This window comes from Lemur catta, chromosome 11 (genome assembly GCF_020740605.2).
Source record: "Lemur catta isolate mLemCat1 chromosome 11, mLemCat1.pri, whole genome shotgun sequence".
NCBI classification, from domain to species: Eukaryota; Metazoa; Chordata; class Mammalia; order Primates; family Lemuridae; genus Lemur; species Lemur catta.
Genome location: NC_059138.1, coordinates 40,795,485 through 40,812,575, shown reverse-complemented (window position 1 = coordinate 40,812,575; position 17,091 = coordinate 40,795,485). Strand labels below are relative to the sequence as shown.

Genomic DNA, 17,091 nt, shown 5'->3' with positions numbered 1-17,091 from the left:
CGCCCCCGCCCGCCCGCCTCCGGGCCACGCCCCCAACCCCCCCCCACCCCCCGTCCCCAAGGCCCGGGCCCGGCTTGGAAGGCACTTCAGCGGTCTGCGGGGCGACGGGACTCCACTTCCGGGGCGTGGCCCCACCCGGGGAGCTCAGCTGTCTGAGGGTTGTTGGGAGGAGAGTTGATTCCTCTGGATGAGGGAATGCGACTCTGAGTGGGGAGGACCTAGTCGTTCGGAGTAAGACTTCAGTTGGAACTTGCGGTCTCACCGCCTGCTAGGGAGGAAAAGCAGATTTCAAGAGTGCTTCAGCGCCGCCGCCAGCCCTGGGCTGGGACTACAAGTCCCGGCCTGCGGGAACCCAGGAGCGGGGGCGGGGGAGGGCACTGGTGGGAAGAGAGGCATGCTGGGAACTGTAGTAGTGTCACCTCCGCGTTCGTAGCAGGTAGGTGCTCGTTTTACTACTGGCTTGGCGAGAGTGGGCAGTCAGAAGGCTTTGGCACTTTGGGAGCCAGCTGCGGCTAAGAGAAGCGAAACGTCTCTTGAGTGAAAGGACTTTTGTTCTTTGGAAATCCCTTTAAGCCCTGGCGAGTGAGCGCCTGGTCTTGGGAGTGCCTCCTTCGCATGCGAAGCATGTAGTAGGGGCTCAGTGTTTGCTGAACTGAAGGGAATTTGTCTCCCTGCTTTTAGATTCCTAGCGCTTCAGAACTGAATGAGGGACTTTCCTCCGTAGTGTGGGCTTTATAAATCTTTATTCATCTTTGTCTTCTAATTATCAGAGTATATTCTGGTCTAACTCATCATTGCACAAATAAAGTGATTTGCCCGGGGTCCCCCAGCATATTCTTAGCAGAGCCAAAACATGAACTCTAGTCCTTTTGCTTTCACCTCATCACCATACTGACCCTCACGAAGGTAAACTTCTGGTAATGTGACAGAACAAAAGGTTTTGATCAACGGACATACTTTGGTCACTTATACCCACAAACAACATTTTTTACAAGGCAGATTGGTGGGGAAATTTGGTTATAATAAGAAATATCAGTGGTAGGACACTTTCCCTGATGAATGTTTAGAAGCACTATGGAATTTAATGAAAAACGCCTTTAAGAAAATAGGTATGAGTAGCAAGATATAATTTATTTACTTTTTTAAAAAAGGAAAATATTTCTCTTTCAAATAATGCAACTAATATATACCAATCCACTCTTCTCCTCAGAGAAGTACGCACTTCCACATGTGTCTTTCTCGGTCTTTTCCCATGCATTTATATATGTGTGTGCATGTAAAGAGATACAGTTTTGCTGTGTGTTTTAAAAATTCACTTGTAGGAATAGTTTAATTTCTAAGGTAAACTTTATTTGAAGCAAAAGTATTCATTATTTTACTTTAACCAGATACTGAGATTCAGTTTCATTTGATGTGAGAGGTGGTCAGAATCTGGGCTTGATCATGCTCACTGTAGATTCTACTTTCCCCTTAGAAATGGGAAAGAAATTAGACTGTAGGCAAAGAAATGGGTAGATGATCAAGAGTGCCTCCACTTTAATATGTCAAAAGAGCATACAAACCAGATGGTGATTGGTAAAGGATATATATGCTGGACAAGTTGTGTAACAGTCTAGTGACAGTCTGATATATTGTTGTGAGAACTGTTACTTGTTTGAGGTATTGAGACGTATTTTGGCTAGTGTTTTAGTCTTTTTTTTTTTTTTTTCTTGAGACAGAGTCTTGCTCTGTTGCCCCAGGTAGAGTGCAGTGGCATCATCATAGCTCACTGCAACCTCAAACTCCTGGGCTCAAGCCATCCTCCTGCCTCAGCCTCTCAAGTAGTTGGGACTACAGGTGTGTGCCACCTGCCCAGCTAATTTTTTTCTATTTGGGGGTCTCACTTTTGCTCAGGCTGGTCTTGAACTCCTGAGCTCAAGTGATCTTCCTCAGCCTCCCAGAGTGCTAGGATTACAGCCGTGAGCCACTGCACCCAGCCTTAGTCTTTTGTTTTTTTAATTATCTTTTTATTGGCAGTGTCTCTCTTACAACACTTGGGGTTTCTTGAGTTCTCAGCAGCTACCTTTGGAATCACTGTAGGTTACAGAAAATTAATATAAAGTACCTCCAAGGATTTCAACTCTTTGGAAAGGCTTAGCAGTGTTTTCCTTGGTACCTGTTTTTCTTCTTCTTTTCAATATATTTGGGTCTTGTTTCAAGCTACAGATGTTTTTTGAGCACCTCAAAATATGGAGGGTTATGCTGTGTGTGGAATATACAAAAATGTTTTGGGGATGACTCCTTCTCCTAAGGAACATATATGTTAGTACATAGTACAGGAGACAGGAAAAACAAACTCTTAGTTACTTTAAGTTAATAAATGCCAAATAAGTGACACAGACAATGAGGGGTTTAATAATTCTGAGAAAATTGTGGACCAGGCTGTTGGAGCATGAGGTGGTCACAGAGGTAAGAACATGAAGGATAAGTGAAATTAGGTTTGAACAGGAAATAGAACACTGAGACAAGAGAAGTGATGAAACAAAAAGCATGAGGACAGCAAAGCAGAAGTTTGAAGATTAATTACATAGGTATGAAGGCTCCAAAGTAGAAGACAGGATTCTGGAGAATTTTGAATGTCTTGTTAAGGATTCATACTTGATATTGTAGGCATCGAGAGGCACAAGAAATTCCTGAGGAGAGAAGTAAAATTGTGAAAATTAAGAAAATATTAATCTGGTACTTTCTGGATAAACTGTGAATTAATAGGGGAGAGAATGGAATGAGGGATATCAGGAGCCAATACATGAATCAACAAAAGCTAAAACTGAGAAATGCAAATACAAAGATATAGATGGAGGTGAAAGAGACTTTGAAAGAATTCACAGAACTAGATGACTGACTTAGAGGACAGAAGAAGGTTGAATTAAAAATGACTGAAATTAGTAGTCACATTGGAAGAGATCAGAAAGTTTAACACAGGCTGTTGATAGTATGGGCAAATGGGCCCTCTTATACACAGAGAAATTGGCACAGTGTCTTTGGAAGGCAGTTTGGCAATATATGTATCAAAATTGAAAAGGCATGCATGCTTTGACCAAAAAATTGCTCCTATAAGAATTTATCCCAGCAAGAGTAAGACCCCATCTCTACTAAAAATACAAAGAAATTAGTTGGGCAACCAAAAATAGAAAAAATTAGCCGGGTGTGGTGGCACACGCTTGTAGTCCCAGCTACTTGGGAGGCTGAGGCAGGAGGATCATTTGAGCGCAGGAGTTTGAGGTTGCTGTGAGCTATGATGATGCCACGGCACTCTAGCCCAGGCAACAGAGCGAGACTCTGCCTCAAAAAAAAAAAAAAAGAATTTATCATATCATATATAGCTGTAATATATAATACCTATATTACATATAGTTATGTTTATAGCTGTATGTAAATATACATGCTTATTTCAACATTATTTGTAATGGCAGAACAGAAAACAACATACCTGTCTATCAAAAGGGCAGTGCTTCATAAACAAAATAACATATGCAATGAAATTCTATGAAGTCTTTAAAAAAAAAAGAAAAAGAAAAACCCTATATGCAGAAATGGAATAGGCCTCAAGATCTACTTATTATAAATGAGAAAAACAAGGCACACATTGTGTTTGTGGTATTATCCCATTTATATAAAATTTAAATGAGGATAGAATGTTTGAACATACATAGAATTTTTCGGAAGAATACTTTAAAAACTGTTAGCTCTTGTTGCCTCTAGGAGGGCCTTCAGAATCTTTAGTAGAAAAGGGACAATTTCCAAGGTGTACACCTTTTATATTCTTTACCATGTGCATGCATTACTTTTCCAATGAAATTAATCTAATGAAAAATTTTTTTTTAGAATTTCAGTCCAGGCTGTGGGAAGAATGGCAATGTCTTTAATAGATATAGACAAATCAAGGGAAAAGGAGGCAGAACTTCTTTGGAAGATTTTTAAAAATGGCACATGACAGGCCAAACTATAAAAGGTTACCCACCTACACCAAGGTTCTCTTCTCAGGGAAATCGACTGCCTTGCCCATCCTCAGCCACAGCCATGTGATTGGGCACTTGACCCAAGTTAATCCATTTAGACTGGCCAGTGACCTATGGCCTGGTGTAGGAAGGTGGTCTGGGCCAATCATTTCTCACTCTTAGGAATCTGAACTTGGGAACCTAGAGAGAATAACTCATTAAGCAGCAAGAGCAGAGCTGAGTGTATGCCATGGGGTAGAATTAGGAATTTGGCACGCTGAAGCCTTGTGTGAGAGTAGAAAGTATAAAGAATTTGATTAGTCAAGAAAAGAACATTAAGCAAGCAGGGAGCAATATGTGGAGATGTCATGATATAACCCATGTGGCCAAGGGGGAGATAGAATATCTGGAGTAACCTGACTTCCTAATAACTTTCAGGACAGGTTTGGCTGACATTTATTCAACCAAAATAAATCTTGCTTTTCTTGAAACAGAATAAGGCAGTAATTAAGAGCATGGGCTCTGAAGTTAGAGAGATAAAGGTTCAAAAACTTGCTTCATTTCTTACTCAGAGCAAGTCGTTTAACCTCTCTAAGCATCAGTTTCCTTTCTGTAGGAAAGCCACCTGGTGCTGTTTTAATGAAGTATGTTTCAGTATTGGTATACTGCACATTACACTTGCTCATAGAAAACACAAAATAAGAACTGGTTAAACTGACAGAGTGAATGATTTCTGAGCCTTTTACCTTTTTACCCCCTGCCTGATGTAGGCTCCTTTCCTAATCACCAGCCATATTCAACCTGGGTAAATACTCAAGGAATGAGAAGAAACCTAAATATTGTTTTTTAATAATCTCTCTTCTTAGTACTTAATACTCTGTGAAGGTTTGAGTGGGAAGGAGTTTAAAACCAATAATCCAAAAGAGGTTCCAGGATTATCTACTTGTTTCATATTCACAGTACCACTTTCCCCCTTAACTCAGGTGAAAGTAAAGCTTTCTATCTGCATAGAAATTTTTACTTTTGGAGTATTTTTACATCTATTCTCTCATAAAAGCTACCTGTGTATGGCTTTCACAGTACTTGATGGCTCTTTGTGGGCTATTTTTTTTTTTAAACAACTCTGGGTAGTAATTTGATATCATTGTCCTCATTAATAGATGAAAAACTAAATATAACACAGGGAGTGAATATGATTAGCTCACTTGTAGGAAAAAAAAAATGTCAGCTGCATGGCCAGAACCTACAGGTCCTGAGTTTCTAGCTTGTTGCATAAACCACTGAGTCACTATACATTTATACCTGGTGTGATTTAAGTGAAACTACAGATGAAGTCTGAAACCATTGCTGAGATTCACCCATAGTACACTTCTAATATTAACTTGCCATTTCATTCTACATCCCTCAGTCCTCTCTATACTTTCTTTCTTTCTTTCTTTCTTTTTTTTTTTTCTCTTTTGAGCCAGGGTCTTGCTCTGTTGCCAGGCTAGGGTGCAGTGGCATCATCATAGGTCACTGTAACCTTAAGTTCCTAGGCTCAAGCAATCCTCCTGCCTTAGCCTCCCAAGTAGCTGGGACTATAGGTGTGTGCCACTGCACCTGGCTTATTTTCCTTTCTTTTTTTTTGTAGGGACTGAGTCTCACTTTTGCTCAGGCTGGTGTCAAACTCCTGGCCTCAAGCAGTCCTCCCGCCTTGGCCTCCTGAAGTGCTAGGATTGCAGACATGACCCACTGCACCCAGGCATATACTCTTAAACTGTATCTAAAATGGACTCCTAGAGAGGAAGTTATGGGAAAGTGAATAAGAAGGAAAGGAAATTCCTCTCTAGTTTATTCCTGGTCTCCCTTACTCCCTCATTCCTAGCCTAGTCACAGCAAAAAAACCATTAAACATTTTTAATCTGTGAATTTTTTGTTGAAATATGTAATCTAATAAATAGGGAACTGGTGATAAGAAAACATAACTTTTTAGTTTCCTAGGGTAGCTTAAGATTTTCAGAAAAAAGGCACATAAAAATGGAGACAAGTTTGAAAAGGATGAAATTTCTTTAATGTTTAATATATATTTCTAAGCTAAATATTTCAGAGCTTTTTCACATATTATCCTCATAATTGTTTATCCTCATAACTCTTAGGTAGGTCAGGTATTATTATCTCCATCTTTATAAGTGCATTAGAATGCTAGTAGGGATAATAATGCCTAAGCTTATAGAAATTACGTGATTTGCCCAAGGTCATACAGATAGCAGAACTAGAACCAAACCCACATGACTCTCTACTCAATGAAAACTTAAGAGTGTTACACAACAATGGCTACACACAATAGTAATAAATGCTAACTGCAGGAGAATGCAGTTAAATCTACCTACCCTCTCCTCTAATTTTTCTATCTCATACTTCTTATGCTATTTCATTTAACAAAGAAAAATTAATATTTTATAAATAATTTCAAAGTCAAATACTACCTGAGCATCTAATTAATTAGTGGTCTTTCAACACTGTGGCATTTAGTTTCTGTATTCAGGAACAGTTAATTAACAAGGCCCATGAAATATGATTGTGCCATATAAAATCCATTTACTATATTGATTGAGGTCAGCAGGCCAAACCATCAGTGAAACAAAACAAGCAAAAATTCACTTCATTCAGTGATCTAATATTTTAGGCTAAAAATAAACTGTGATTCCACTTACATGAAGGTATCTACAGTAGTCAAATTCATAGAAACAGAAAATAGAATGGCGGGTACCATGAAAAAGTTCTGGATATCCGTTTCATAGCAATGTGATTACAGGTATACTTAAAACTACTGAACTGTACACTTAATAATGGTTAAGATGGTAAATTTTATGTTTTCTACCACTAGAAAGAAAGAGATAGAGAGAAAGACAGAAAGACAAGAAAGACAGAAAGTAAAAAAGAGAGAAAGAAAGGAAATGTATCATTTGGAATGATGATGAAGTACTGGATGGAGATGGTTAGTGGTGATGGTTGCACAATAATAAATGTACTTAATGTCACTGAACTGTACACTTACAGCTGATTAAAATGGTAAATTTTATGTTAGGTCTCTTTTACTACAATAAAATAATAAAGTTCCAGTGTGATTTTGTATTTTTGTCACATTTGCTGTTCTGTGAAAAACTTTGCACTTCACATTTCTGTGTAGCCAACTAGAAAGCTGAGATTTCTTTTAGCCTCTCAGTTATTTAGTGTATAGTCAAACAAATAATTGGTGGTGTTAGGGAGCTATGCAAGTTTAAATTAAAATCTATAGAGGGAAATTTCATTTCCAAGATTTACTGTAGCGTTATGCAAAAATATTTTAATGCTCATAGAATTCCACAAGTCACTTATGTGATTAATATAGCATTTCAAGAAGCCCATTTCGTAGTCATGAAATTCAAGTTCATTCAGTAGTTGAAAATTTGTTAAAAGGCATTTACTGTTAATAGTTATTCATTATTCGTAGCTTTCAACTAATGAACACTTTATGATTTTAAAATTATTTTTAATTTCCTTTTAATATGCTCTACCAGTTGCTTTGTAATAATAAAAATATACTTTAAAAATAGTTCATTTCAAACTTTCAGGTATATATTTCATTTTTCAAAGAAATTAGCCATGTAATTTATTAAGGCAATTATTTGCTTTCTCATTGTCAAATTTTAAATAGTTCCATTATTTCAAAATTCTAATGAAATATTTGCTTATATCTTTCTTCAGTAGTAACTTGTCTTCTACAGATCTTTTGCTTATTTTTCTAGTTGATTGTTTGATATTTAATGTTTCTTTAGTGGATTCCAATTTGCTCTCTGTCTTTCTCCGGTTCTCCCTGACTGATCTTTCTGTTATTTGTTACATAAAATACTATATTAAGTATATTCATAATATGTCACAAATGCAATATCGTGTGTCACACAGATGAGACTAGGCAGTGATTTTATTTTTAGTGAGTAATTTGTGAGACAATATTAATCACACAATGCTTTTAACAGTTAAATTTTTTAATTTTGTATTTGTATGTTCTAGGGAGATACTTATGATTTCTACTAAAACCCTCAAAGCTGCCCAGACAGCCCTTTTATCCATTCTTGGTCAACTGCCATGATTTTACCACTCTCCTCAAGCCCTACATCCTTCTTCCTCAATCTTAGAATAAAAGGGAGTTATCAAGTTTTAACTGACTCAGTCTCTCTCCTTTCGAAGTGAAATCTGGAAATCGCAAATTTACCCCTATACTTACCTGTTTCTCTCCGATATTAGGATTCGTAATTCTTTTGAAAGTTAGCCTCTTTACCTTTTGACCTCATTTATACTTTTCTATCTTTTCCTACTCTTGCTATACAAATATTAATATCTCCTCTCCTTTATCTTTAGTCTTTTCCCCTTCACTGATTCTTTCTCCTTATCCTACAGAATACTTAAGATTCCCATAAACTACTGCCCATCTCATGGAACCCACAACAATCTGACTACTGGCACATTTCTCCTAAAGGACCTCCTGCTTGCCAGATCTCATGACCTCTTAGTTTATATCCTTCTTGACCCTTCTGCAGCATTTGACCCTTTTCTATAAATGACCTTCCCTCTTAAAATTCTCCCTTTTTTTAGTTTTTTTTAGAAATAGAAGTGAAATTAATATAACATGTAATTAACCATTTTCAGGTGAACAATTCAGTGGCATTTCATATATTTACAATATTGTACAACTACCACCTCTAGTTCTAAAACATTTTCATGACCCCAAAAGGAAACCCTATACCCACTAAGCAGTTGCTCCCTACTCCTTCCTCCCCTTAAACCCTGGCAACCACCAATCTGTATTCTGTCCCTGTGGATTAACCTATTCTGTATATTTCATATAAATTAAATCATACAGCATGTGACCTTTTGTGTCTAGTGTCTTTCACTTGTATAATGTTTGTTTCAAACTTTAATATCTTGCCATATTTGCCTCAGATTTTATTTAAATAAGAAAACATTCCATGTCTGGCGCGGTGGCTCACAGCTGTAATCCTACCACTCTGGGAGACTGAAGTGGGAGTATCACTTGAGTTCAGGAGTTCAAGACCAGCAAGAGCAAGACTCCTGTCTCTACAAAAAATAAAAAAATTAGCCAGTGGTGGTAGCGCACACCTGTAGTCCCAGCTACTCGGGAGGCAGAAGCCCCAGGAGTTTGAGGTTGTAATGAGCTATGATGATGCCACTGTACTCTAGTTGGGGTGACAGAGGGGGACTCTGTCCCCCCAAAAAAAGAAAAGAAAACATTACAGATAGAGTTAAGGTGCCTTTGTAGTCCTTCTCTTCTCTCCCCAGAAATAACCATTATCTTGTATTTAGAATTTTTATTGTCCCAATGCGTGTATAACTGTATATTAAGTAATGTCTTGACTTTTTTTATCTGTAGTAAAAAACACATAACATAAAATTTACTATCTTAACCACTTTAAAGTGTTGGTTAGTGTTATTTACTTTATTGTACAACAGATCTCCAGAACTTTTTCCATCTTACAAAACTGAAAATCTGTTTATTAAATAATGTTTCCCCATTTCCTCCTCCTCCTAGCTCCTGGGTAACCACCATTCTTTCTGTTTCTGTGAATTTGACTACTTTAGATAGTTCATATAGGTGAAATCAATCATACAGTATTTGTCTTTTTGTGACTGACTTATTTCACTTAGCATTTCTCAAGGTTCATCCGTGTTGTAGCATGTAAAAGGATTGCCTTCCTTTTTAAAGCTGAATAATATTCCATTGTATGTACATGCCACATTTTGTTTATCTATTCATCCATTGGTGGACATTTATGCTGTGTCCGCCTTTAGAGGGTTATAAATAGTGCTCCTATAAACATTCATGTACATGCATTTGTTTTAAGTACCCCTTTTCACTGCTTTGGGGTATATACCTAGTAGGGATATCACTAGATCATATGGTAGTTCTATGTTTAACTTTTTTGAGGAGGCACCAGACTGTTTTCTATAGCACCTGCACCATTTTACATTCTTACCAGAAATGTACAAGAGTCCTAATTTCGCCACATGCTTGCCAACACTTGTTATTTTCCTTAAAATTTTTTTTTCTTAATTTTTAGCCATCCTACTGGGTGTGAAATGGTACTTCATTGTGGTTTTGGTATACATTTCCCTAACGACTAATCACGTTGAGCATATTTTCATGTGCTTGTTGGCTATTTGTATATCTTCTTTGGAGAAATATCTACTCAAGTGTTTGCCTGTTTTTCAGCTAGGTTCTTTGTCTTTTGTTGAGTTGTAAGAGCTCTTGTATATTCTGGATATTAGACCCTTTTCAGATACGTGATTCTGTAGGCTGTCTCTTTCCTTGGGTTTTTAAAACACTACTCTCTGCTATTTTCCTCCTATCTCTCTTTCAAAAAGTAAATTATATTCAGCAGGTAACTTTGAATACCCAGTATATTGTTAGGGACTGTTTTAGGTACTGGTAACAAAACTACAAATATTATTTATTCTCTGACACCTTTTTATTTCTTTCACTGTCTTCCCTATTTCTCTTAATGCCTTAATATGATTGTATTCCGGAGTTATGTTGCCTTCTGTATGGAGGCCTCCTGTCACCTCTTTGTCTCCGAAAAAGCCTGTTTAACCTTCAAGGCCCAATCTGGACATCACTTTCTCTGGGAGCATTCTGTGACTTCACCAGGCAGAATCAATCATTCCTTCTTTGCTCCTATAGCACTTATACATTTAACACAATATTATAGTCTTTACATTTATAATTGTTTATATTTCTAGGTTGTGAGCTCCTTAATGTAGAGATCTTATCTTTGTAGCAAATAAATCTTTCCCAAGCTCCTAGTAAAAGTCTGGCATACAGTAGTTATTTAAAAAATATTAAATTAATTGTTAGACACTGCATTTTAAAAAACTTTTTATTATGGAAAATATCAAATTTATAAAAGTGAAGAGAATAGTAAAATGAGTCACCTTTAATAATTATCTACACAGTGTGTCAATTTTGTTTTATCTAAATCTCTTCCACACTCTCTTTCCCCTGGATTATTTTAAAGGAAATCTCAGAAATCATGTATTCATAGTTTTCTGACATTTTTAAAGGAAAGATTTGAACATTAAATATAGAACTTTAGTTTCCCTGAGGTCAACTAACTGGAACCCTCAATGAATTCTCCTCCAGTTTTAAAAGAACATGACAAATCATGAGAAATTACTTGCAGCTGGGTGCGGTGGCTCACGCCTGTAATCCTAGCACTCTGGGAGGCTGAGGCAGGAGGATTGCTTTGAGCTCAGGAGTTCCAGAGTAGCCTGAGCAAGAGCGAGACTCAGTCTCTACCAAAAAGTAACGGGGGAAAAAAACCCAGCCAGGCATTGTGGCACAAGGTGCCTGTAGTCCCAGCTACCTGGGAGGCTGAGGCAGAAGGATCACTTGAGCCCAGGAGTTCCAAGCTGCAGTGAGCCATGATGATGCCACTGTACTCGGGCTAGAGGCAACAGAGCAAGACCTAGTCTCAAAAAAAAAAAAAAAAAAAAAAAATCAGTAGGTTCTAGTATTAAAACAAATCCAACTTAACTTCCTGAATTTCCACACTTAGGAAAACTCAAATGACAAACTGATATTCATTATTACCCTGAGCTTAAGGTATTGCAAGATCTAAATTATCACAGGAAGAGCTAAGATCAACTATTTTACTTAGACAGGAAATATACTTCTCTGTGGTAAAGTTTTTTTAAAAGAACATTTTTGTTGAATCTTATTTCACCAGAAAATGTTTCATTGTGTTTAGATATGACATAGCTAGAACCCCAAAGTGTTTTTTAATTTCATTGAATAATGAAGTAATGTTATGTGAGGATTGTTCAGAATATTGAAAATTACCACTATATTTACTTCTTGTAATCTAATAAACATTTTTTGAACTCTTTCTACTTCTGACATATCCTTTGGGACTCTAGTTGAAACTTAGGAAAGTCTTTTCTGATACACCTCATGATTACCACTTTGCGACTGCCCTTGTCCAAGCACTATCATCTCCCACCTGCCTTTTACGATCATCTTCTAACTGGTCTCTCTGTATCAGCCCTTGACTGCCTCTGCCCCAAAGGGTCAGATCACCTCCCTCCTCTGCTCAAAACCCGCCAGTGGCTTCCCATCACACTAAGAGATGGCATGCAACATTCTCAGTGGAAGTGGTATTGACCACTAGGGTGTGGTTTGGAAAGTTGTGGGAGTATTGTTGGTTTTACCATGATTGAATGGCATTGAGTGTGTGTGGTAGCCTGGACTGCTAGACCATCCTACAAATTCCCTCACTATGAAGAATTGTCTGTCATCCTGCATGACTTCCTTTATTAAATCAATTTTGAGGTATCATTTATATACAATAAAATGCACCCGTTTTAAGTGTACAGTTTGATGAGTTTTGACAAATGAATACACCCATGTGACCACAACAACAATCCAGGTATAAAACATTCCTAGCACCACAAAAAGTTCCGTTATGTGCCTTCTGCATGACTTTTGAATATTCCTTTGGATATTCTTGAAGGTGGAAAACCTGTTTATAATTATCTAAGCCAAGAGCCTAACTCCATTTTTATATAAATAGAAAATACTTCAGCATGGGTTTAATGTACTCTTGATTTTCCAGAAATGCAACTATCATGTAAATTAAGGGAAGATGGTACTTTGTTAAAAATTTTACCAGAGGTTTGCCATTTTGGAAAATCATGTCAGAGTTAGCATCAGTATCACCATTCATAGCATTTGATACAAGAAGACAACACTCCTCTATCAGTCTGCGTATGCGGTGATTCTACATAAAAGTATAAACACCTATTTCATTATGTCTTTCACAATGTTCATATCTGCACATTTACATATTGAAATAGATATTATTATAAATTACTTTCATGTATTTCTCATTTATATTACAGGTTTTGCATTGTATTGGTTATTTTGAAGTTAAGTGTGTACATAGGTTATAATATTTGTACTCTTCATGTCTCTTCCCTGTCTTGTTTCTCTTATAGAACTTATTGGTCCCTGAACAACTTTATATTTTACTTATTCATTTTTTGCTTATTTGTTGACCTGCCCTTCAACCTCCCCCACATAAGATAAAATTTAAACCTCATGAACAGGGCTACAACATATGGGTTGGTACTGGTGAAAAAAAATTGTCCAATTTGTTAGCAAAATGGCATTTGTTTTGACATGCTACATAGTCAGCCCTGGACTCCTTTTCTTATTTTCTGGCCTGATATATTGTACTGGCTTCCCCCATTCCTTCATCCTTTTATAAAGGCAGCAGAGCAGCATCCCTAGAGTTTAAAATAGTGCCTAGCACAATAAATATTTATTGAATGAGTAAATATCTTTAAAACTCTAAGAGAGGCTTTTTGTGTGATTTAATCTGCACTTAATTTCAGCTAAAAGGCTGAGAAGCAATGTGTGTGATTCAATCTGAAAATTTGAAGATTTAATTTTTTTTACTTTTATATGGTTTTCTAAAGAATAATACAAAGTATATTACTTGGAAAGTGCTGTTTACTCTCCTTTATGCTGTAAAAGTCAGTTGATTCATAGTTATTTAAAGGTTCAGTTGTATTCTCTTCCTCATTAAGAGGATTGATACCTATAACCTAGTGTTATTTATAAGCCTTACCAATAAGGCACACTGATGTGTGTCCCACATATGGTATAATTAGCCTAAGTCATAAATTACTCATCAATCATATTGCCCCCAGGTGTTAGAGGCAATATATGGTGTCTTTCTTAAGACTAAAATTGAGGAAACACTGTTAATACAAATATATATCATTAATTTGAACTCCTACTGTTTCATAAATTGAGTTAATTTGCTTGAACTGAGCTAAAACGTTTACCCTTGCATGATCTCTGAATACAAGCAGATAGAGCAGTAGTTTAGGATAAATGGAATTACGAAAAGATGACCAACCTATTTAAAAGAACAACCATCTTGCAAGTAATCATTTGAAGTAATCTTTTATTTATTCAGCCAATATTTATTAAACAGCTATATGTACCAAGCCTGGGTCTGGAAATACAAGCATACATAAGGCATAGTCCCTACCTTTAAGGAATCTACAATTGAATACATAGGAATACAAGCAAGTAAACAAATAGGTACAATAAAATGTCATAGTTACCAGGATAGCAGTCTTACAGGGGACACAAGAGGATAGAGTGCAATGGTCATATCTACCTGTGGAATTAAAAATGTAGTCTTCAAAGAGAAAGATTCAAACTCAATCTCTGAAGTTAAGAATGGGATTGTGTGGGCTGAGCAGATGGCAGGTGACATGAGAATATTTTGGGCATAAAAGGCAACATGATCCAGAGGTTTGAAATGATCCACCTGGTTAGCAGAATTGTTTGGCAGGGTTGGAGCACAGACTACTACTGTGGGAGTGAAGTGAGATAAGGCTAGAGTGGTGGGCAGGGACCAGAGCATGGATAGCCTGGTACCGTGTACTAGAGGAATTTGAGCTTTATCTCTTAGGTAATGGAGAACCAGTGAAGGCCCTTAGGCAGAATAATGACATCTGCTTACTTCTCTGGTGTGTCAGCAATGGATTAGACAAGTAGAGCAAGAGGTAAACTTTTATATAGTACATATGAGCAATGTTGGGATCCTGAACTAAGAATGTAGTAGTCAAGGTGATGAGGAAGACAAGAGAACTGCTAGAATATAAGACATGCTGATCAGTTATAGACAGTGGCATGGTGAGAAGAAGGAATAAGGACAGGAGTTGCTATCTCAGATATATTCAAGATCCAGGCAAGTGACATAAATGAATGAAAGGAGCCTCAGTATCCCTTGTGGCCATTATGAGGACTACACGAACCAGGAGCTCATCTACTATTCATTTCTAGCCAGTTGTTTCATGCAGGTAGGGCCCGCTGTTACCTTATCTTCCGATTTTTAAAAAGAAGCCTAAATATGCATTTTATGTGAAATCTCCCAAATCTTAAATGTTGTTCTAAAGTTTTTAAAAGAACTGTCTAGACCAAATAAAAACAACTTCAGTAAATAAACAGGCAGATTGGAGCCTGTATTCTGGGATAATTCTTGATTTCTGCCTTAAATGATTAGAAATATGGTTACCCACTAAGAGAGTGGATGTATGGATATGTTTGTTAGTGACCAGATGCTGAAGGTGATAGGGATAAGAGGCAGAGTTGCATTGACTATGTTAGAGAGTACAATGCCATTTGAGACCCCCTTGGTTCTGTTTTGTTTGTTTTTAGTAAGCTTAAGCCTTTGCTCTGCTTTCTAGTATTATAGAATGTTACTGAGGAGTTATTCTGGTATTTCCGAAGAAAACTATCCTAGGCAGTTAGTAGGGAGAATTAGCCAGCTTCCTATGTGGTGAGCTCCTGATAGAATCACAGATGTTTTAAATAACAAGAAGGTTGATTTGCATAAAGCATTGAGGTCTCAGTCATGGTTATCTATTAGAATCACCTATGGGGCTTTAAAAAATACTGATGCTCTAGGCCCTGCTCAAAGTAAGTTAAATTGGAAGCTCGTAGTCCTGCTCCAGATCAAGTAAATCAGAAGCCCTTCCCAGTTGATTCTGCTGTATTTCCAAGGTCGAAAATTACTGACCTTGTGGAACTAGAGTCACCTTGAACCACTTGGGAAAAATAAAAGAGTTATTCCCATATTTATAATAATGATAATTGTTATTCATAAACTTAAGTCTGTAAGAAATAATGCTTTTGTCTACTTTCTATCATAGTTTAAGTTCTATTTTGTGCCTCCAATCCCATCAGGCTGACAAAAAACTTAACAGGAATATTTTAAGCCTCCTCTCCTCCCCCAATTATGGTAGATTCTGGTACCTTACACATTGCCAAGTTGTCACATGTTATCATCTTGTTCAGCTAATCAGGCAGTACAGCTGAGACAATTACCACCCCAGCTGTCATGTGTGGTGGCCTTCCAAGATAGCCCCTAGTGGTCCTCAGCTGATATTCATGTCCCTATGTAGTCTCCTCCCACGTCATACCTAGGTTGGTCTATGTAATAGAATTCAGGGAAGTGATGGTATGTGACTTCTGAGGCTATATCAAAAAAGACATGGTCACATCTGACTTGCTCTCTTGCATGTCTCACTCTGGGTGAAGCCAGCCACCTTGCATGAGGACACTCAGACAGCCTTATGGAAAGATCCACATGGCGAGGAACTGAGACCTTCTGCCAATAGCCAGCACCAACCTGCCAGCCATATTGAGTGAGCCATCTTAGAAGTGGATTCTCTAGCCCCGGCCAAGCCTTCAGATGACTGCAGCCATGGCTGATATTTTGAATACAGCCTCATGAGAGACTCTGAGCCAGCACAACCCAGCTAAGCTGCTCCTGAATTCCTTACCCACAGAAACTATGTGAGGTAATAAATGTTTGTTGTTGTTTTAACTCATTGAGTTTTCAAGTGGTAATTTGTTATACAGAAATATATAACTAATACAGCATGGCTCCTTTAGGTCTGAACATTGTCTTTTCCTTACATGATACCACAGAAGCACAGGAATTCTGCTGTTTCATGAGGCATTTGTAGTATGGAAATTATTGTGAAGTTGCCTATGGCCCTTTTTGCCCCAACATACCATGTAATTACTCCTTCACTGGACTTGCACCTTCCTAGTCTTTCTGCTTAGCCCCCAAAGCCTAAGTTTTCTTCTTTTCCCAGAAACAGAGACCTATTTTTAGACCTCCTGTCCTTTATCCTCAGCCTGGGGGTATTTTGTTTCTTTCTTGGGGAAGTCCTTCTCCTTGTCTATAGCTGTGATACTTTTGTACTTCAATCTTGTTAACTTCTCCTGGACTTTTGGAAATAAAAGTCAGAAAACTTGCAAGCCCTGCTTTCTACCATTTTATAATCCCTCCCATGAGACAGTGAACACGTGGCTAGCTCCTTGAATTGTGGTAGATATAGAAGGAAAAGGGAAATTGAAGGGAGGAGAAATCATTTGTGAATATCTCAAAATACTATCCTACTAGAATTATCAACATGCGTTGAGTGTTTACTGTGTGCCCCACGCTATACCAAATGCTTTACATATTTTATCTCATTTAATCCTTATAAT

The 17,091-nt window shown here is 37.5% G+C and overlaps 1 long non-coding RNA gene across 1 annotated transcript; it reads left to right on the top strand.

The window, feature by feature from the left end:
* The first annotated feature begins 70 nt into the window (after nucleotides 1-70).
* On the top strand, nucleotides 71-16,420 carry LOC123647088. The gene is made up of 2 exons (XR_006738132.1): nucleotides 71-436; nucleotides 16,132-16,420. It is a non-coding gene; the product is annotated as an uncharacterized LOC123647088 (long non-coding RNA).
* Nucleotides 16,421-17,091: the final 671 nt, after the last annotated feature.